Below are 21,677 nucleotides of genomic sequence, written 5' to 3'. Positions count from 1 at the left end.
AGAAAGTCTTGAGGCTTGGAGGGGCAAAAATGCTCAGGGGGAAGAGATTCTTATTAAGGAAAATATTTTGGTAAAGCTAGAAATAATTCCGAAGTCTTCACTTGGTGTAGTAAACTTCAAGGATTAGGACAAATGGACCCACGGACCAGTAAATTCTGCTGTGTGAGCTAACATACAGGGTCTGTGTGGGCTGGGAGGTTGGAAAACAAAACCTGTGGCTACTGCTAACCTCTGACATGAGCGATGTCTTTAAAAAGCTCACTTACTTTCAGTTATTGAAGGTCAAGGTAATGGGAAACCTTTGCATAGGTTAAGGTTAAATACACTATTTCCCCTCAGACTTTAAAGATAGCTTTAGTATTCTGTTGCTCAGTATTGATATGGGTAAAGCTCAAATTCCACATTAAAAAACCCAAAACTTTCTACACAGAAATAAATGGCTGTAGATGTAGACAGTTTCAGGCTGTTTAGCTCTTTAACCCATTCCTATATATATAGACACATGTGTCTATATATACACACACGTGTGTGTGTGTCTATATATATATATATATAATCTCACAGGTTTTAAATGCAATAAAATATTTTATTAAGCTAAAGTCATGGTTATTTCATTTCATTACGAGTAGAATACTTTACAAATGAAATAAATCACTGGTAAAAGAATGCTGCACTTTAAACATCTGAAAACACAATATCTTTTTAAATGGTCATGAGATATTTTGCTGATTTCACCAATTACTTGTCACACGTTGGCTGGAAATTCTGAACCATTCCATTCATTTATTAACTTAGCCAGGGAACTGTTTTTAAAATTTTATGAGAATGTTTGTGGTCAAATTCCTTCATTGCCTTTACATATGACTAAGTGGAGAGAATGCTTTTCAATTGGTTAATGGTACAAGCACCTGCCTTGTATTTTGCACTGTAACCGTAACTATGATGCTAACTGGCTTGCTTCTTAGCACCTTCTTGATCATACTGCCTGAATTTGGCAAGTCTTGCAATGGAGCATTTTGTGATCACATGTAAAAATGAAACTGTTACAGACCAGATGGCATTATTGGGTGGTCACACTAGAAAAAACAAACTGCACTGCAAGTTTTAATTGTAGATAGGAAAATAGAGATCATTTCAGTCTGCAGTGTGGTCTAATATACATCATTTGCACCTCTAAGGGTGGCTAGTACTCATTCTAAGGCAGCGGTCCTGAAAGACCCAGTCTTGTACCCCAGTGAGTATGCAAGAGGTTCCTCTGGGGTCTGGGCAGAAAATATGATAACCTCAATTTATAGTTTATTTTTTTATGAACAGAGAATGAAATTAGGCATTGCTAATATTTAATACGTATACTGACACTGATTCCCACCTTTATTCCACATGTCATGTCTACTGAGGGAGGGTTGTGAATTTCATGGTTTGGATGGGTTGACAGTCTCTGGTACTCATTTACTTTTAGAGTACACAAATAGATTTCAATTCACCTGTGGATAAACTTTGGTAAACTTAAGGGGTCTAAAAGATATATTATCGCATTTGAAAAGAAATTTGACTGAAAATAATGCTGATGAGTTCATACAAAGTGAAGAGGAAGAAGTTGATATTTCTTCAACTCCTAATACGAACTCTTGGTATGTTGACAGTCTAATCAGATTTGGAAAAATGTCTGCCTCCATCCCCCCCCCCATGGCATGAAATTATCAAAAGGATTATGAAAATATTAATATGCATTCACTATTTTTCAGAGTGAAGTTTGACCTGGGGGAAAATGTACCTTGAGGTATCAGATAAGCATAGAACAAGATCATCATGATTAGCAAGAAACTTTAAGCCTACACATCCAACACATAGTCTCTTGATTTCTTCCATGATGTATGGTTATGTGCTACTAACGCTTAATACTAAAAGTTTAGAAGCCACACTTGAAAAAGTTCACTTATGACTTAAGGGTACATTAAGGAAACACTTGTTCTTCATGCCAAGATAAAAATGGCTAAAAGAATCCTTTAAAAACAATATGATGTCAAGCTACAATACATTCCTTTAATAGCAAACACTGGTAGCAACTGCAAAGTAAACATTGTTAAAGATTGAAGAAACAAGTTTTGTAACAAATTATGTAGTGTAAGGGGTTTGGTAGGTATAGTTAAATGAAAGCACAGATGTTTCTAACAGGTCTCAGACTATAATATTTGCTAAATTTTGTTTCGATGATGGAATATAAATGATTACCTTCCCACTTTTTTTACGAGTCAGTAAAGGAAAGAAAAACCAATGAGGTGATATTCTCAATAAATGACTCTTTCAATAAAAATAATATGTTGCAGAAACACTATTAATTTAACCACAGAAAGAATTCTAGGCTAAGTTTATAGAGACAACATTGGAAAATTAATAGATGAGCTATTTTAGCAAAGAAGTCAAAGCCAGAAATGCACAAAATGCCATAGGTTGACATTGATATTCTAATATTTTAATTTAAAATTAATAAACTATAGTGAGTTCTTTACAGTATTTGGAATGAGGTAGGGAGTGACCAGAAAACCATACATCATACAGAGAACCACTGGTTATCTCATTGCAAAGAACCTGAACCTGAAGATGAGTTACTCATTTCTCTTTAACAAAAACCAAATACTTCAAATTTGCTGACATTTCTGGATGACAAGTTGCTGTCACTATTATGCTAACTGAGCATACATTTTTCAAAATTCTATATATAATGTGTTTCTCCAAGATAAAGGTGACATTTGAACAATGAGTGAGGAAGCAAACGCTTTATAACACAAACAACAACTTGTGTTATGTACAAAGCATTCTTAAAATATTTTGGAAATGTGTGCATTGTTACGTGAATTTATTATTGAAAATGATGTGTATGCACACCAGCTATTAAAACTCCCATAAGTAACATTAAAAATCTTAATACAGTTTTCTCACCAGCTAAATTTTTTTCTAAATGAAGAGCTTCAGAAATTTCAAAAAATACATGTTAAAAATATAAAAACGCAGTTTCTTATTTGTTTTCAAGACATTAAAGGAGAGATTTATTAGTAAAATTTCGGCAGAATACTTTGGATAACTGTTAGACTGGATGAAAACTTTTGTATCATGATTTATTTAAAAAGCCGCATTTTGTCAATATCAAGTTACACATCTTTTTCTCTCCTGATGGCCTTTAAAATCAAGTACTGAAATAAACTGAAGTTTGAATCAGGATGCCATCTCTTGTTAAACAAAGATTTAAGACAATTTGAAGCATATTCTGTCATGATTCTGTCTCTGAAAATTATTAATAACATTTATAGGAAAGCGAAATGTTTTTGGGGGGCACTAATAAAATAAACCCAACCTTAAAAATAGACATCTTTCATGTTTGCTTTATATATTAGTATAGAATTACACAGAAATGATTTAGAGAAGTGGTTCTCAACTGGGACACTTTGGCCCCGGGGGAGCGGGGGGGGGGGCATCTGGCAGTGTCTAGAGATGTTTTCAGGCCATTGCAACGGGGAAAGCTACTGCTGCCATGTAGCTGGTAGAGGTGGAATGCTGCTTAACATCCTACAATGCACAGGACAGCCCCCATGCCAAGTTATCGGTCCCACATGCCAATAGTGCAGAGGTTGAACAACCCTGTTTGGAGATATGGGAATGATTTTTAAAAATTTTTATTTTATTTAAATTCCATTAATTAACATATAGTGTATTACTAGTTTCAGAGGTAGAGCTCAGTGACTCATCAGTCTTATATAAAACCTGGTGCTTATGACATCATGTGCCCTCTTTAATGCCCATCACCCAGTTACCCCATCCCCCACCTACCTCCCCTCCAGCAACCCTCAGTTTGTTTCCTAGAGTTAGGAATCTCTTATGGTTTGTTTCCCTCTCTGATTTTGTCTTATTTTTCCCTCCCTTCCCCGATAATCCTCTGTCTTGTTTCTTAAATTCCACATATGAGTGAAATCATATGATAATTGGCTTTCTTTGATTGACTTATTTTGCTTAGCATAATACCTTCTACCTCCAGCCACATCGTTGCAAATGGTAAGATTTCATTTTTGATGGCTGAGTAATATTCCATTACACACACACACACACACACACACACACACACACAACACATCTTCTTTATCCACTCATCAATGGACATCTGGGTTCTTTCTACAGTTTGGCTATTATGGACATTGCTGCTATAAACATGGGGGTGCAGATGCCCCTTTGGATCACTACGTTTGTATCTTTTGGGTAAATACTTAGTAGTGCAATTGCTGGGTCGTAGGGTAGTTCTATTTTTAACTTTTTGAGGAACCTCCATACTGTTTTCCAGAGTAGCTGTACCAGCTTGCATTCCCACCAACAGTGTAAAATGTTAATACACATAATATACATAGTGTGTATACAGAAATATTTTACTCATGTGTGTACTTGATTTAAAAGTTTGGAGACCACTGTAAGTTATGACTTCTGAGAAGTTAAATTATCAGTTGATACGCTATTTGGTTCAAAGTGCAAATTATTTAGTATTTTGCACAATAACTTTTGAGCTGTTATGTTGTTGTTTTTCTGAAGTACCAAAATGTTTAAAATGACGTTAGATTTTCATAAGGTCATGTATACATTTGCATGCAGAATTCAAGAGATTTAATCTCAAAGTATGGGCACTAAGATGAATTTCATAAAACTTATTCGTATCTTATCACCTATGAGTTTCTAGGCAAAGAAAAACTGAATTTAGAAACAGCTAAAAATTTTTGTTATCAGAGTCCTCCTGGTCCCTCTTTCAGTCAGTCTTCAAAGAACATTGCAAAGATAAACACAATTTTGGTGCATATCAATCACTTTTTTTTCAGTAAAAGAGTATTAAAGTTTATAAAAAAAGTTTCAGATTCACAGTTTCAGATTAAAAGACTAGTACAATTAGTTTTCCTGTCCTCAGTGCATGGTTTTGGGATTAAAATTGCCAAGAGGTACAGTAATGACTCTCCAACTTTAAATTCTTCTTATCTAATATTCTATCAAGCTTCTGTTTCCTTACTGCAGTGTTCAGAGTTTCAGATCAATCATGAGTCATGACTTCAGAATACAGATTTAGGGACTGAGTTACAAAATTAAAACAGCAATGGACATTTGAACATAGGTACACACACACACACACACACACACACACACACACACACATCCTTTTTAGTATGCCTAATAAAAATACAAAGAAGCAAGATAGTTTTATAAGTATTTCCTAAAAACCTGGAGAATTTAATGACGGGGAGAAGATCATAAAACCTACCAAAAAAGAAAATTAATTGTTCAGTATTCATTATTTGGAGCTTAAGTCGCGAGAATGACATTTATATTGTTTGTATTAATTATATTTCACAAAATACATTATTGTGATGGTAAAGAACATAAGGAATGTTAAAGAATATGAAAATAAAAAGAATGTTAAAGGTCACTGAGGACTTCTATTTTTCTAATTATTTTTTCTAAAGCCTCTAAATTCTGAGAAAATACTCCCCTGGAAAAAAAATGTTCTGGGAGGTAGTGGCAGGGGGGTACTACCTATTTAGGAAGGCTCTGACTTTTTACTTGATATATATTAATGTATGTGTGTTTATCTGTGAATAGTCAATCCTTTCTAGAGATGTCTATAGATATATCTACAAAGAGTATCTAAAGATTTTTATGAGTGCATGCAGTCTTACTTTCCACAATTGTATGTAATTTTCCCCAAAAAGCCTGGCCCTTTGGGAGAGTTACTGAATATGCAACTGTAAGTAGAGAACAATAAAGTTATGATGAGATATAGATGCTGGGCAGTTGACTAAATTCACTCAAGAGCTAGATAACTTCTGCCCGGTAGTCTCTCTGACAACAAAATTAAAGGTTATTTGAGATTATAGAATATGCTACTGCTCATAGAAATACCATAGAAGAAGATAGAAAAAAAAAATAACAAAATCCTATAAATGTTAAATACAGGGATGGGAAGTCTAAGGCAATGAATTAAAATCAATTATGGGCTTTCAAATGCGAAGATTACAGTTGATAAATTTTAGTGTGTTTTGGGGGTACAGTGTAGGGAGGAAATTGTGTGTGTTTTCTTCAAGTTTCTATAGTTAAATGCTGCAGGACGGGTAAGGAAGGAACAGCGAATTTGTTGCCCATCTGTCATTATTGATTGCTTGCTAATATCTTGCCTTTATTTTCCTTTTAAGAACAGTTAACAAAACACAGCATATTCTCACAGTTCTCTCCTGTTCCTTTGTCCTAGGCAAATGCCCCCCCCCCCACTTCTGGCTATTTTTACATACTGTTTTAGCAACACAAAAATATTCATTAAAGGAGCAGATCAAAGGTTACAGCACTGAAATCAACAAGGATTATAATATTTAATGGAGGCAAAACTTCATAAGAATAAATAAATCAAAATACACTAAGCCTGCTAATAAATTATAAGGGAAATAAGGTGAGCAGAAATAACAGGATTTGATCTTTGATAGAGAGCCATATTTCAAAACCATTTCTGCAAATTCATTTGCCATGTTAAATCAGTTTTGGAAATGCTCTTTCTCTAACTTTTGGAAAGAAGGAAAATGATACTTTGGTATTGCAAGGCAGATGGTCCTCATTTGTTATTTGGTACCACGTGGTTCAATAGAGCCACTTTAAGTTTCCACCTTTTAGTGATTTGGTAGTTAAACATGTATTTTGATATCTTTTGAATAAATTAGTTTATGCCTTCATTATCTTCAAAACGATAACTATATAAAGCATTTGTCATTGTTGCTGCTTTTAAATTTTTCTCTAGTCTGAAGATCTGCATATAAGCCTTAAGAAATCTATTTATTCCAGGTCATTTTATCTGTAGTAATATAATAGTACTTTGGAATGAATGGACTTAGCTTTCTCATTCTCACTGACTTATAACTACCAAGGAAAAAATAGTGAGAGGGATAAAAGGTAAGAGAAGGACAGCAATATCTTCTTCAGGGAACTTTTAAGATAAATATTGATCTGTTTTCTAAAACTCATTGTAAGCTACTATATTAGCGATCAACAAATACTGGTCATGTTCCCGCTGCCTGTTAGATAAATAATATAATAATACTGCATCACGATTGGTAGGGGAAATGTCAATTTCTTTTTTCTAGTTCCTTGTAATTGAAACTATTTGTTACAGCATGATAGCTTTAAAGCAGAAATAAAAAAGTAGGCTGGCATTAAAAAGAAAAGAAAGGAAAAGAAAACAAAAGAAACCCCTAAACCGAGGACTGTGTTTTTTTCTGTATATAGCTACATGAAGTCTCAGTACATAAAATGATCCTATGTATTGTGTATATTAGCATTCTAGAATGGAAACTTAACAGAACAGACACATTGTATGTTGCCAACTAAAGCTGATCAACAGTGAGGTTACGCAAATCATAACCAGGACTTTAACACAGCACAGCAAAGTCATTCCTACAAACAGCTGGTACCATGCCTGATACCCAAGAAATAGCCAGTGACTCCAGTTTAAACAAACTACAGTATAAATATGTAAACACTTTATGGAGAATTTAAATTAATATTGCAAAGACCTCCATCTCTGTTGAATAACAGAATACATGGCATTCTTTTTATTTGTCCATATAAGATGACCAGCCTTGCTGGCCTTCCAAGCTTCCAGAATTGCCTCTATCCCTGTCTGTATCCCTCATCCTCCCCTAGACCTGCACTGGTTATTATGTCTCCAGTGCCTGCCACAGCTTGATATGAATGACTGACTGAATGAATGAATGAATCCATGTTTGCTGTCTTCCTAAGACCATATTTTCTGTTTGTATTGGTTTTTGAGGATTTGGTTTTGGTATTGCTTTTGGCACTCATTTTACAAAAGAAGACTGCTTTTGAAAATGTTCATTATCATGTGATATTTTAATGTCAAAAAATACTATGAGAGAAAAAGGAAACGGATGAAAAGTGACTGCCTGGTTTTAATGATGGACAGTGCTTATGGTATTGTTGACGGGGTTTATGTTTTCTCAAGTAGCTTTCTCAGAATAGCTTCAAGAACTTCAAACATGCCTTTCATCCTTGTGTTATCTCTCTGATACGTGAAATATTTTCAATATCACCATATAACAGCTTGGGAGGCAGGCAGGTCTGAAAGACAGAAGTCCAGAAATGTTTTCCATTTGACCAAATTTTTTTTCTAGTTCTGGACTTGGCTCATTTTCATTTGACCTGATCAACATTTGCTTTACTCTAGGGCACTGTTTTGATTTTTGTTTGTGTATAGGAGAGATTTTTTAAAAGGTGGCTTCTACTTTCTTTTCAAATCTTTGCATTTCAAAAAGAGGCGTTTATGGAGTAGGAGTTTAATAGCTACAATTTATTTGTAATTTCACAGTTACAAATAAAACTTATTTATTTACATTAATTGTATTAACTTATTGCCTTTCTCTTTAGTCTCACTCAGAGACAAGGTGAAAGACTTTTAATAACAACACTGCACGGGGCACCTGGGTGGCTCAGTTGGTCAAGCGTCTGCCTTCGGCTTGGGTCATGATCCAGGGTCCTGGGGTCCAGCCCCATGTTCAGCTCCCTGCTCAGCAGGGAGCCTGCTTTTCCCTCTCCCTGCCCCCTGCTCATGGTCAGTCTCTTTCTCTCAAATAAATAAATAACATCTTAAAAAAAAAAACCAACTCCGCATAATAGCATCAACATCACAAGTGCCCTAATAATGAACTCAAAAACACAATTTTCCTCAGGAATGATTATTGGCTATAGGTAGCTCAGGAATGCAAAGTGACCGCACTTACGTACACCCAGGCCACTGCACACCGGCTCACAGTTGTGCACTGCACCCCTTCCAGGACACTACTCCAATCTCGGATACACTTTGTATCTTGAAATATGTACACCTGACAACATATACTTCTATATTTCTAGATAAAGATTGAAAAGGAATGTCTCACTGAATTTATCAGGACTCTAGATTTCCAGAAAATGTAAGCTTCAACTTGGGAAGATGTTGGAAAATTACTGGTTTTAAACCCAAGAATATACTATTTTCAAGGACACAGCATTAAAAAAGAAACCTAGTTAAGTTGGCTTTTCTCATGAATCAGTTGTGAAGAGAAACCCGGTGTCAGATTCCTTCCTCTCCTGAACTCCTCTTCAATGATGAAACCTCACCTTTTAGGAGCCTTACTGTGTCTGCACCAACTGTGCAGTAAAATCTCAGACCAATGTTTAATGAGAATTTGATAATATAATGCATCTCAGACTAAATACCTTTTTTGTTTGCTTGCTTTCCCTTATAAGAAGATATATTTTGAGTAAAATATCCTTGGGCTTCCCTCCTACCAAACGAAAACTTCAAGTATCATAAGGAACACCTTGCAAGCTGATGTGGAGAAATGTTATTCATGACAAGGAAAATGGCTAACAAGGATGGAAAATGTGCCACTGAGGGACCTCCTAACTCTGGAGGGTACCAGTAAATGACCTATCTAGTGTTCTTCCATTGTTATAATAGTTCCTTAGGAAAGCTATTTTTTTTATTATTATTATTAGTAGTATTAGTATTAGTATTATTATTTTACATTTTCAGAACTATGTTGGCAAGCTTTGAGGACAGCTGTCGTATTTGTTTTGTTTGGTGGCCTTGCCGCCCCACATTGGGAAATACAGCCGGTGGTGTGTGGTGATTTGCTGGTGTTTCAGGCTTCTCTTATCATTGGCGGAACTGGCGTACTGTCAAGCCTTACTGAAGAGCCCTTATTTCTGTAGCAGCCAAGTTGACTGGAGCACAACAGTCCTGCCAGATGCACCCCCTCCCCGGCGATGTTTTCATCTTCAGGAACATGGAAAGGCCACTCTTGGGGGAAGGTGTAGGGAGACAAACCAATTACCACTTCCGGGGGCTGGGGTGGGGGTGGGATTTGATCCCTTTGTGCTCTTATCTTCCTCCACTTCCAACTTTACTGATTTACCTCTGCTGGGTTCCAGAGGAGGTAGAAAGGAGAGAAGAAAACACTTGATTTGAGTGCTTGTGGCCATGAATGAGTGACAATAGATGGGTCTCAGTGAGACAGCTTTGATAACAGTCTTGGTTCAAGACTGGGGCTCAGATACTGTCATACTCAGCACCACAGACACACACAGCACTTGATCAATCACACAACCATCTAGGAAGAGTGCACAACAATGTAAGCTTCTTGTTCCTTCGGACATTCTTTCACTCATTCGACAAATAATTTATTGAGCGCTATCATGCGCCAGGCACTGTTCTAAGCACTAGCATTACAGGCAGTGAGCAAAACAACCCCAAATCCCTGCCCTTTGGAAGCTTACATGCTAATGGAGCCCACATTCTACATTCTCTACATTCTTATGACAGTAGAACTGCTGGGCCATTTCCCAAATGTCTCATAAAATAAATTATTTTAAATTAAAAAAATAATTACTATGGGAAATTTTCTGCCTTGATGCCAGGCTGGGAGAATTTGAAGTATTAACCATGGGAAAATTAAGCCTCAAACTACTATGAAAATGCATTCCTTTATACATATACTTCAAGAAATATTACCATGGTAGAGCTGTTGAAGGTGAGACAAGGTTCAAGGAAAATTCAGAATCCACATTTTTGTAGAATTCCATGTTGATGATAAAATACTAAACATTCAGTCTTAGAAACCACAGGTAGTTTGCACTGACACATAGGGCTAGTGCTTAAGGTCATGGAGTGACCTGCCTAGTTTTCTGTCCACTTCTACAAAAGAAATGACTTATACCCCAGTGTGCGCCTGGAAGAGCTGCTTAAGTCACTCTACTGCCACCAGGTTGTGGATGAAGGTCCATAGGGGAGGCAGCTGCCTGTGAACATGGTGGCACAGGACCTTCCGCCAGCTGCCTCCCCTGTGGCACCTGTCATCTATCCATGCTGTTTCCCCGAAAAGGTGTCCTAGATGATTTTCCTCACTATACTCCCTCCCTGCTCCCATCTTCCCTGCACATCATATCCAAGTAAACCTTCCACGACATCACTCCCCTCTAACGGCTTTCCTGCTCCAGATAGTACCAGAGACCCAACCTCCTCTCCTTGCTGGCCTTTCAAACCCTCACACTCTGGAACCAACTCAATCTGGTAACAACCACAATGATAAAGTCAACAACAGTACTTTGTATTTTTGGTTACACAATCGTTTGTACACAGAGGATCTCCTTTGATTAAAATGATTCCCACTGACAGAGGGTGACCCTGAATTTCACAAAGATCAAGTGATCTGCTCAAAGCTGCTCAGCTGCCAAGTAGAATAAAAAACGGGTTAGAGCCCAAATCTGAATTTTAAACCACTTCTCTAGTTGCTGCTTCTCCTTTTATGATATGGATTTTGCTCAAATCCATATCTAGTTCCTACCACTGGCTACACTCCTCCTGACTGGTAATGCTCTCTTGATCACTTTGCCCCATCCCTGTACCCACTGGGACCTGCCCGTATTCCCAGAGACTCACTCAAGGGTCCCTTCCTTCCTATAGTCTTCCTGAGAGCTCCTGCACACATTTGCCTCTTCTTTCTCTGAAATGTTTACCCTCGTAAAGTGCAATCCAGGGTTTCTGAACCTCAGAATTACTGGCCCGTTAAACCAAAGAACTCTTTGTTGTGCAGGAGCCATCCTGTATGTTGCAGGAAATTTATCAGCATCCCTGGCATCTACCTATTAGATGCTAGTAGTACCTCCAGTTGTAACAACCAAAAATGTCTTCAGACATTGCCAAATGTCCCCTGGGGGCCAAAACAATCCCCGGCTTTGTCACTGGCTTAGCCTGTTGTTGTTCTCTAGTTGAAGGATGTGGGTCAGGTATGTCTCCCCATGAGATCTGAAGTGTGGGCAGGATGTTTGCATTTCGTTCGTATTCCTTGAAGATGTTCTGCATTCAATATGTGTTACAGACCCTTCTCTCACCTTCCAGTTTCAAACTGGAGCCACCAATCCTATCTTCATATTTCTGGTTGACTTTGAGTTGTATAGGGTAGTCATTAAAAACTTAGGTTACGGAATTTTAAGAAAGGGCTATAAATACCACCCCTGTCACTTACTAGTGTCTCTGTGAGACACTTGCTTGATTTTCTGTTTATGTGTCAGTATTTTCCAATGGAAATATAATATAAGCCACATTAACAGAGTAAAAAGGAACAGTGAAATCAAATTTATAGTATTTTATTTAACTCAACATACCAAAAAACTTATCATTTTAAAATGTAATTACTATATAAAAATGACTAATGAGATGTTTGACATTCTTCTTTTTGTATTAAGCTTTGTTTTTTTTTTAAGATTTTATTTATTTGACAGAGAGACAGCCAGTGAGAGAGGGAACACAAGCAGGGGGAGTGGGAGAGGAAGAAGCAGGCTCCCAGCGGAGGAGCCTGATGTGGGGCTCGATCCCAGTTCGCCGGGATCATGCCCTGAGCCGAAGGCAGATGCTTAAGGACTGTGCTACCCAGGCGCCCCTGTATTAAGCCTTTGAAATGCAGTGTGTATTTTGTTCTTTCAGCAAATCTCAATCAGAATTAGGTACATTTCGAGTGCTCGATAACCACACGTGTCTGGTGTGCTAGGTTCCTCCATTAGGCTATGAACATGTTGAGGGCAGAGACTGTCCTACTAATTTTATATTTTAAAAAGATTACAAGTTATCTTTTAAATAAATTACCCTGATTTTTCTGAGTCAAAATCTTGAGTTCTCTTTGACTTCTGTTTTCCCACTTTGGAAACCATTTTAGCCCTTACTTAAAACATAGGAAACATTAAAGAAATCAATCTCCTCCCTTAAATGGTTTTCTTATAGAGAGAAGACAGATACATATGAATAACTGAAAAAGAAAATCAATATACAATTATTAAGTAATACACTTCCGGCTTTCAAAACCAAATGGTTCAGGGAAAGAATAGTCTCTTTAATAAATGATGCCAGGACAACTAGATATCCACATGCAAAAGAATGATGTTGGGCCCTTACCTCAGGCAATATACAAAAATTAACTCAAAATGGATCAAAGATCTACATTTGATAGTTAAAACAATAAAACTCTTAAAAAGAAAACAGAGCTGTAAATGTCCATGATCTTGGATTTGGCAATGGATGCTTAGGTATGACACCAAAAGTACAAGCAACGACGACAAAAAAAGATCTAGGCAAATTGGACTTAAACTTAAGACTTTTGTGCCCTATTAAGAGAGCAAAAAGACAACCCATACAATGGGAGAAAATATTTGCAAATCAATAGCCATTGCTCCAAGGAAGGTCAGCAAATGGCAACAAGTGCATGAGAAGATGCTCCAGGTCACTAGCCATCAGGGAAATGCAAATCAAAACCACAGTGAGATACCACTTCACACCCACTAGGATGGCTGTAATAGGGGAAAAAAAAAAAAGGAAAATAACAAATGTTGGTGAGGATATAGAGAAATTGGAACCCCATACATCGATGGTAGAAATGTAAAATGGTGCAGCCTCTGTGAAAAAGTTTGGCAGTTACCTATTAAGTTAAAAATACAATCATATGACCATCATATGACCTAGCAATGCTACTCCTAGGTATATATCCAAAAGAACTGAAAATGGGTGTTCAAACAGAAACTTGTATAAGGATATTCATAGCAGCTAAAAAATAGCTAAATATATTTTGTGATACCTGAAAATTGTAAACAATCCAAATGTCCGCTGCCGGATGAATAAAATGTAGTCTAATCACACAATGAAACATTATTCAGTCATAAAAAGGGAATGAAGTACTGATACACGCTACAACATGGATGAAACTTGGAACCATTATGCTAAACGAAAGAAACCAGACACAGAAGGCCACATGTTATGTAATTCAACTTATATGAAATGCCCAGAATAGGCAAATCCACAGAGACAAAATGATTAGTGCTTTTTAGGTGCTGGGCAACTACAGAAATGGGGAGTGACTGCCTAATGGGAATGCTGGTTTCCTCTTGGGATGATGAGAAGGTTTTGGGACTACATAATGATGATGGTGGTGCAACACTGTGAATGTACAAGATGCTCCTGGATTATGCATTTTAAAATGATTAAAATGGTGAATTTTATGTTTAGTGCATTTTACCACAATACACCCAGCTGAATGACTGATAATGATTTCAGGGGTGATGGTACAATAAAGGTCTTTTTGAACAAGGTAGGCTTCTGAGCACAAAGAAGATATAAAATTTGAATTTCCAGCAAAGAAAGATAAGATAAAGAAGGACTCAGACAAAGACAGAAGCTGAGCAGAATGGCTTGTGGGACAGTGGGGTTCATTTGGAAATGCTCTTTACATTTAAAGGAAAGTGTCCTTACACCCTATTATCTATTACATTCTATAATTTTGCTCCAAGCAGGAATTGCTTTAAAGCACAAAGTATATCTTCATAAGAGACCAAATGCTCCCCGATTGTTAAATATAACTATCAATAAGTAAACACAAAAAACAGGATGACATGTTCTTTGGATCTTGTAATCAGATATTATGTTCTTATTGCTCTGAATAAAAGAGGCAAATGGATCACTCACAGTTCATCAATTTTTACAACATTTGTTTTACAATACGGTGTCACTACGGAGGAGAGAGGTGGGGACACACACAGTGTATTTATTTTTTCTATATCCAGAGTGAATCCATACATCATTGTTTTAGGAACTAAATACAGGCAAGTTGTCATCAATTTATTATTGCACGGATTAAAGTACAACCTGAAATACACAGAGTTCAAAATGGGGATTGTTAGCCGTCCACCTGGAGATCAATAGCCTTGGGAGGTAGGATTGCGGGCCCTGCGCAGGAAGCCCAGTGAGAGCCGCACAGGCCCGGCGGAGAATGTCAGTAAGACTGGCTGCTGGCTGAGTGATGAAAGGCAGCCGCACAGAAGGTGTTAGGCAATGAGCATTTTAAACCGAACGGCATAGACTTGGGCCACTGGAGGATTGGAGGCTACTCCCACGCAGATGGTGAAGGGACTATCTTTTGAGTCTTCACTGCTTCGCCATGCCACTTAAAACTCATTGGGTTTTCTCAGCCCTAAACTAAGGTCACCACCTTTCACAAGTTTTCCCTACAAACTAAACAAACACTGTTGTGCCACCGGGGCAGCTCCGTGGGGGGATGTTAGACACCACCAACCCAGCCGATGGCTGCTGGAGGCACACCCACACAGAGACATCTAGATTGGGAAGAGGACTCAGAAACCAGCGGCCGACCAGAATGCTCACTCAGGACCCATTCTGTTCACTGGGAAAAATTGCTTCCAAAGGTGTTCCATTTCTTAATGTCAAGGAAAGCATTGTCAAGTAGAAGTTAAACCCAAGCTGTTCTTCTAAGAGACAAACAAGAATCTGATATCTAAGAAGGCCTTTTTATTATTTTCATCAATTAATATCTCTTGGCAACCTCTGGCATTCACGGTACTGTGCAACAGAATAGATCACAGAGAACTGTATTACATAAAAAAAGACTTAAGGCCATTCTCAAAAATATTTTTATTAAATCTCTTAATCACCCGTTCTTGCTATCAAAAGAAAAAGGCTAAACGAAGGGCCACGTCTTAAATCCCTTGAGTTTATGGAGGAAAGTTAAACCTGAAAAGGTGATTGGTGTAAACGATCTATTAGATTTTTGAGCTCTGACGCTAAACATGTTTTGAGAAAGGAAAATTACATTCCACATCAGCATGCTGTTGAGTATACTGATATTTTACGTAAGTTAGACACATCTTTGAAAAGGTAATAAGATATTAACATTTTTTTCTTTTGAATTTTCCCCTCAGACCTTGCCATTTAGATTGCTTCATCATCAGAAGCACCCAAATTTTACCTGCTAAAATTGCAAAACTGTTTCTGAAATCTGAGTACCACCTGGTGATTCCAGAACTCTTGCTTCTCACTATAGTTTCCCTGGGGACTCTGCTGCTTATTTTCCTGTGATACTGTTATTCTACGCCGTTCTGCCCTCGACTTCTTCATTTGCAGAACGCGGAGAGTCACACTAATAGATTTGTTAAAGGAGAATGTGAAAGACTAGCACGTATTACAGAGCAGTGCACAGAGTAGAAACTCAATAAAATTCGTTCTTCTGACCCATTAGACTTAGACCGGAACTGTTCCTGTCTTGCTAAGTCCTTCTGTTGGCGCCTGGTATTTCATGCAGCATCTCTGAACATAAGGCAGCTATGCTTTTTTTTTTTAAAAGAACTGTAAATGCTTATGTAAACACAATAATCTATTTACCTTTGGGAAACCTTGGTTTTTGTGTTATGCCTATTTTTGATCATCCCCTTGCCACCTTTCCATAATGCAACAAAGATTAAAAATTTTAGAAGAAAAAAAATTGACCACCAATGATATTCATTAAATATGGTAAAAGAACATATAAAACTAACTTTAGTTTAACGTAATGTTCCAAACCAAACTATCAACATTAATTGGTATAGAAACATTTCTTTGTATACATTTTTGCACAGGAAACTTTAAAAAAGAATTACTTAGTTGGCTAACACCATTGGAATGTCCATTTCCAATAAACAACAAGCACTCCACTTTACTGGTCTGCTAGGAATACATATATATGAAAGTAGAGTATTATAATTTGAAAAATTTATTTTAGCCTTAAAGTCTTTAAAACTGGCTTCAACTGTTCCTATTTTTATATTGCTTTTAATTTTTCAGTGGTTAGTACATTTCAGTAAAAGGTGGAGAGTTTTAAATTACACAGTAAAACAGAAACAAATCAAAAGATTTCCTAAAAATGTGAAGAATGTCTGAAACCAACTCTAATAAAAAGCAAAATGTACTGAAAGTATGTGTAAGAAGCTGTTTCTTTTTTGCATTTATTTTACCCTGAATTGCCATGATCAGATTATGTAATTTTTGGAGTGACTATACATTCTGAGGGTGTATAAAATAACTGACAGACACAAACACCTTTTTCTTTTTTTGGATACAAACATTTGGAATCTTTTGATAGAAGTTATTTAGTATTTCACATAAACTCTTTCCATTTAATACCTGACAATTTTAGAGTGCGATGGTCATTAGAGCCCGAGGTTTTTTACTGGGCTTATGTCATATGTCACATTTGTCCTTCGCCACCTTCCGGAAAACAGAGATGTCTATATGGCTTGCACTGGCTAATAGGGCATTTCTAAGGAGACGTCTTTAAGAGCTAACCATGGAAAAATTGTAGGAAAAAAAATGCTGCATACTCAAACGTGCACGACAGGGTGAATGGAATGTAGAGTATAAGAAATGTGAGGAAGCTAGAAAAGTAGTGGTCAAGATTATGGAGACATTCAGTGCCAAGCAGAAGCATTTGAACTTTATTTTAAAAACAGTGGACGAAGGTCTGTGAGCAGAGAAATGAAGTGACCAGAGCTGGGGTATAGTAGAGGCTGGAAAGATTTGAGGTGCATGCTAGAAAAAGCTTCAGCAAAAATAATCGTGATGGACCATTAAGGGCGATTCTGGTGGCAGAAAGAGAAAAGAAAAGAGAAGTGGGCTCACATCAAACACTGAAGCTTCCAGCACTTTGATCTTAGACTTTTGAGCTTCCAGAATCAGGAGAAATAAATGTTTGCTGGTTAAGCCAAACAAAACAAAACAAAACAAAACAAGAAATTACTTAGAGCCAGGTGAGCACAAGAAATGCTTATTTATTCTTCCAAGGAGGCTGAAATTCTTTGGGGGAAATTAAATTAGTTTACTTTATAAAGCAACCATGCAACTTTGATAAAAATAGCGAACCTTCTATAAAAACAGTGAATATCTTGTTTTTTTGAGACATGCACACGAGACCAGAGTCTATTTTCTAGAGGATCTCATTGTCCACAAGCAGATTTCAGTCCTATTGTTCAAACAGCTTATCATGAAATAAGTGGCCACTAAATCTCATTAATTTTTTGTTTCTCTGCTGCTGTTGGGGGTATGTAAAATTCTTTGCAAAGTGAGAACAAATGGTGCAGACTCATCTGTTTGTGACGGACTTGAGAGCGAGCCTAAGTAGTATTTGAGAGCTACACATGCCAGTGACATTAATTTCAGAAGAATATCCATGATTGTTTATGGGGAAAGGCAGGCTCAGACAAGTTTTGACATGTGTATCCCTGTCTGGCAAAACTTGGACATGGGGTGCGGAGTTTGAAGTGGTAGTCAAAGGTGAATTCTATTCTTGGAAGGTTCTGATTCGTTTTTCCTACACTGCCCACTTCCTTACTCAAGGAGCCACTTCCTCGTAAACAGTATTTCCTCACTCCTCCAAAAATAGCACAGGACAGGGTGTACAGTAAAGGTGAGAGATGGCAGTATCCGTAGAAGTGAGTGCTTATACATTTTCTCTCTTCCTGCCACCTCTACCTACTATAGCTACTCCTCCCAGGGTCAATGGCCAAGTTACTTACCCCATCATAGTATTATACATGAAGTAAGTTAACCACCAAGGACAAAACCAAAAGGAATTTTGTAGGTAATTACGGAAGATGGGCTCTTGGATTAGGGGCTCTGTCCTTGTTTTCTTCGTTAGGTTTTCAACGAGTTTTCCTGTTTATATCAGGAAATGAAAGGCCAATCTGAAGAATTCCTGGAGAGCCCAGCCACTTAATCTCAAGGAATTAAAGTCTGCTGCATAGGTTGCAAAGGGCGGAAGTGTCTCTTTCTTTTATACCTCTGTGTGACTTTAAATAGAAAGCTGATATTCTTATGTAAAGTTGGGAGTTCTGCCTTTAAGAAAATCATACTTCTTTTGCAAAGTGGCTCTTAAGTAAGAGCAAGTTTCCCCTGGATTGCTGAAGTAGCCCTGAGACGCTTTCAAAGGCTTCCTTCTCCAGGCACTCCAACCAATGTCATCATCACATTTACATTTGAAGATTTCCCAGACATGGTAAGTCAAGAGATTTGTCCAACAGAGTTGAGGAAGGAATGTGAACAATCTGGCTGTCACCTACAAGCAGAGAGGGCAAACATTTCACGCACTCCCTTCCCCCTGCACAGGTATTTCTGACCTCACTACTGGTTGGAAGGGAGCTAAAAACTCTAAACTGAGTGTATAGCGCATAGAAGGTGAGATCTCCATGTCCAAGAGTCCATTTTTGGCAAAAAACGAAAACAAAAAACCAAAAAAACCAGTGGAGATTTTATTTTTTTTCCCACATTTGGAAAATTGTTATAGTTGATTAATCAATTTGACTGTGACACTCTTGGTTAGTATTAATTTCAATTTATATTTTTAGTGTTCTTCAGGAAATTAAAGGTATTTTCATATATGCTTTCATATTCTAGGAGAGACAGAAATTAGTGCTTCTTACATGATAGTGAACAGCACACACATTTATATAGCACTTTATAATCCAAAGAGATCTGCCCTAGTCTTCTGTTTAATATTCATAAATTCCAATAGACGGGCTAAAATTGATTCAGAGAGCAGTTACCCTTCCCCACAGTGGACCACACAGTCTGCGTACATGGTCAGAATCAGAACTTAAATTCTGCAAGTGTGAACTTTGCTTCCCAAGCCACCAGTCTGTCCTCTGGGGGAAGATGCTAATGGCATCTCTTGAAAGTCCCAAAAATATGGCAATCTTAGGTCCTAGATTTTCCAGGATGGTCTATATAACCAATATTCTCTACGGTCAGACAATGGGACCTGGCTTGTTTCAGAGGATATTTTTCTCTGTGTGGATGGAAGCTATTTGATTTTCTGCCACTAATACAACTTTGAGTCCCTCTTGACTCTGGAACCTTGGCAATGCTGGAAAATGCTCGGGCATTGATCTGAGGAAAGATCCTGGTCTATTTTAGTGGATTGTTCTCGGTATAGACTTGACTGCTTCTGAGCCTCCTTCAAGTGGTTTGAATCAGTCTTGGGTATAGACTAAACTGGAACTCCATGGACTAATACTGTGAGGCAGTAATCTCCATTACAACTGGGCAAAAAACTGGGCTCGAATGAGAAATAGTTCATTAGTACTCTGTGCTCTCTATGGGGGATGGGGACGGGACTGCCTACTGATCTTAACCTGTATCGCCTGCTTGCTTTAGCGATAATATTAATAAAAACAACTCATCCTACTTTTACATAGACCCTCACATGGTGACCCGCAACAAGATCTGTAACACCATGTCATTATTGCTACCTTTCTCCTACTCAGATACCAGGAGATCACATCTTTTATTATGCCCCCCCATCCATATCATCTCAGAGATCATGCAGCAGGAACCTACAGGCCACACAGGCCAGGACGAGGAATCTTAGTGGATTTCCTAGATGATGAAGATAATGCTGGGAGAAGCTTGTGGATTGCCTGAGGTCACACAGCAAGTTCAATGCGGAGTAGTGTGTACTAGTCTCGGGAATATATGCTTCACTGCTGGTTAAAAACTCAAGAAGATACAGCCTCTACGGTGGTACTGTGCTCCCAAGCATCAGTGCACATGGTCAGGGGGAAAGACTTAGGTGTTACAAGACATGATCAAAGTTCAAGTTTTTTGGATATTTTATATCATGTGATTATAACTATGGCTAATTTATCATGACATAGACCGTTGTTTCACTTCTCATATTCAGATATCACATACAAATGTGCATAAATTGTCAAAAAATCATTCGTACAACTGGTTTGATGGCTTTTGTATTTTGTTTAATGAACTTTTGACCTGAATATTTGGGCATTTATGTAGCTGGTATTTAGGTTGAACTTAATCTTAAGTGTGACAAAATACTTTACTAAATGTCTCCACCCCTTTTCCCTTTCCCTCCGCTTTTTTTTATTAGTAAATGGGATAACTGTAATATTTCACAGAGCTGATTACAACAGATTATGTATATCATGATACTCTGTAAACTCTAATTGTGTATGCAAACATGAATAATTATTGTTGCAACTAAACTGCAATGGCCATGGTAACTTTACTAAATGCTTGTTCTAATATTATTATTAGTTTTTTTCTCTTTGATTTTGTGTATTTGGCAAGAAGAGGATTCTGAAATAGACTTTATTTCCTCTATTGTGACTCATGACTCCTTTTTCAGGAGTCTCCTGTTTAAATAAACAGGAAACGCACAATTCCCAGAGAGCATTTAAATAAAATTAAAAAGAGAGAGGTTTGGAAAATTATGTATTGGATAAAGGATTTGTATCTAGAATACACGAAGGACTTATAACTCAATAATGAAAAGACAACCCAATTTAAAAATGAGCAAATGATCTGAATGGACATTTCTTCAGGGAAGACATATAAATAGCCAATAAGCACTAAAAAATGCTCAACAGCATTAGCCATGCACAAAGAATGGGAAATACAATTCAAAACCACAAAAGATACTACCTCGTACCCTCTAGGATGACTATAATAAAAAAGAAAGGCAGTAACAAGTGTTGGTGAGGATGTGAAGGAATTTGAACTCTCATAACATTGCTGGCAAGAATGTAAAATGGTGGCATTGCCTTGGAAAACAGCCTGGCAGTTCCTCCAAAGACTAAATAGAGCTACCATATGACACAGCAACTCCACCCCTAGGTATATAACCCAAGAGAAATGAAAAGCTATGTACACACAACTTGTACATGAATGTTCATAGCAGCATTAATTGTAATAGCCAAAAAGCAGAAACCACCCAGATGTCCATCAACTG

The 21,677-nt window shown here is 37.4% G+C and overlaps 1 protein-coding gene across 14 annotated transcripts in view; it reads right to left on the bottom strand.

Annotated features, from left to right (window-relative positions):
• DLC1 (DLC1 Rho GTPase activating protein) overlaps positions 1-21,677 on the bottom strand; it is a 514,332-nt gene that overhangs the window by 104,096 nt on the left and 388,559 nt on the right. The window contains exon 6 of one of the 14 annotated variants that reach the window (XM_057303354.1): positions 12,297-21,677. This exon is cut by the window's right edge and continues 62,777 nt beyond it. The exons of the other annotated variants lie outside the window; for them this stretch is intronic. The gene's annotated coding sequence lies outside the window, so the exon portion shown is untranslated. Of the gene's footprint in view, positions 1-12,296 lie in introns of those variants that run through there. 14 annotated transcript variants of the gene reach the window in all.

This window comes from Ursus arctos, unplaced genomic scaffold, assembly GCF_023065955.2.
Source record: "Ursus arctos isolate Adak ecotype North America unplaced genomic scaffold, UrsArc2.0 scaffold_27, whole genome shotgun sequence".
Taxonomy (NCBI): Eukaryota; Metazoa; Chordata; class Mammalia; order Carnivora; family Ursidae; genus Ursus; species Ursus arctos.
The sequence above is the reverse complement of the archived record's forward strand: the minus strand, read 5'-3'. Positions and strand labels throughout refer to the sequence as shown.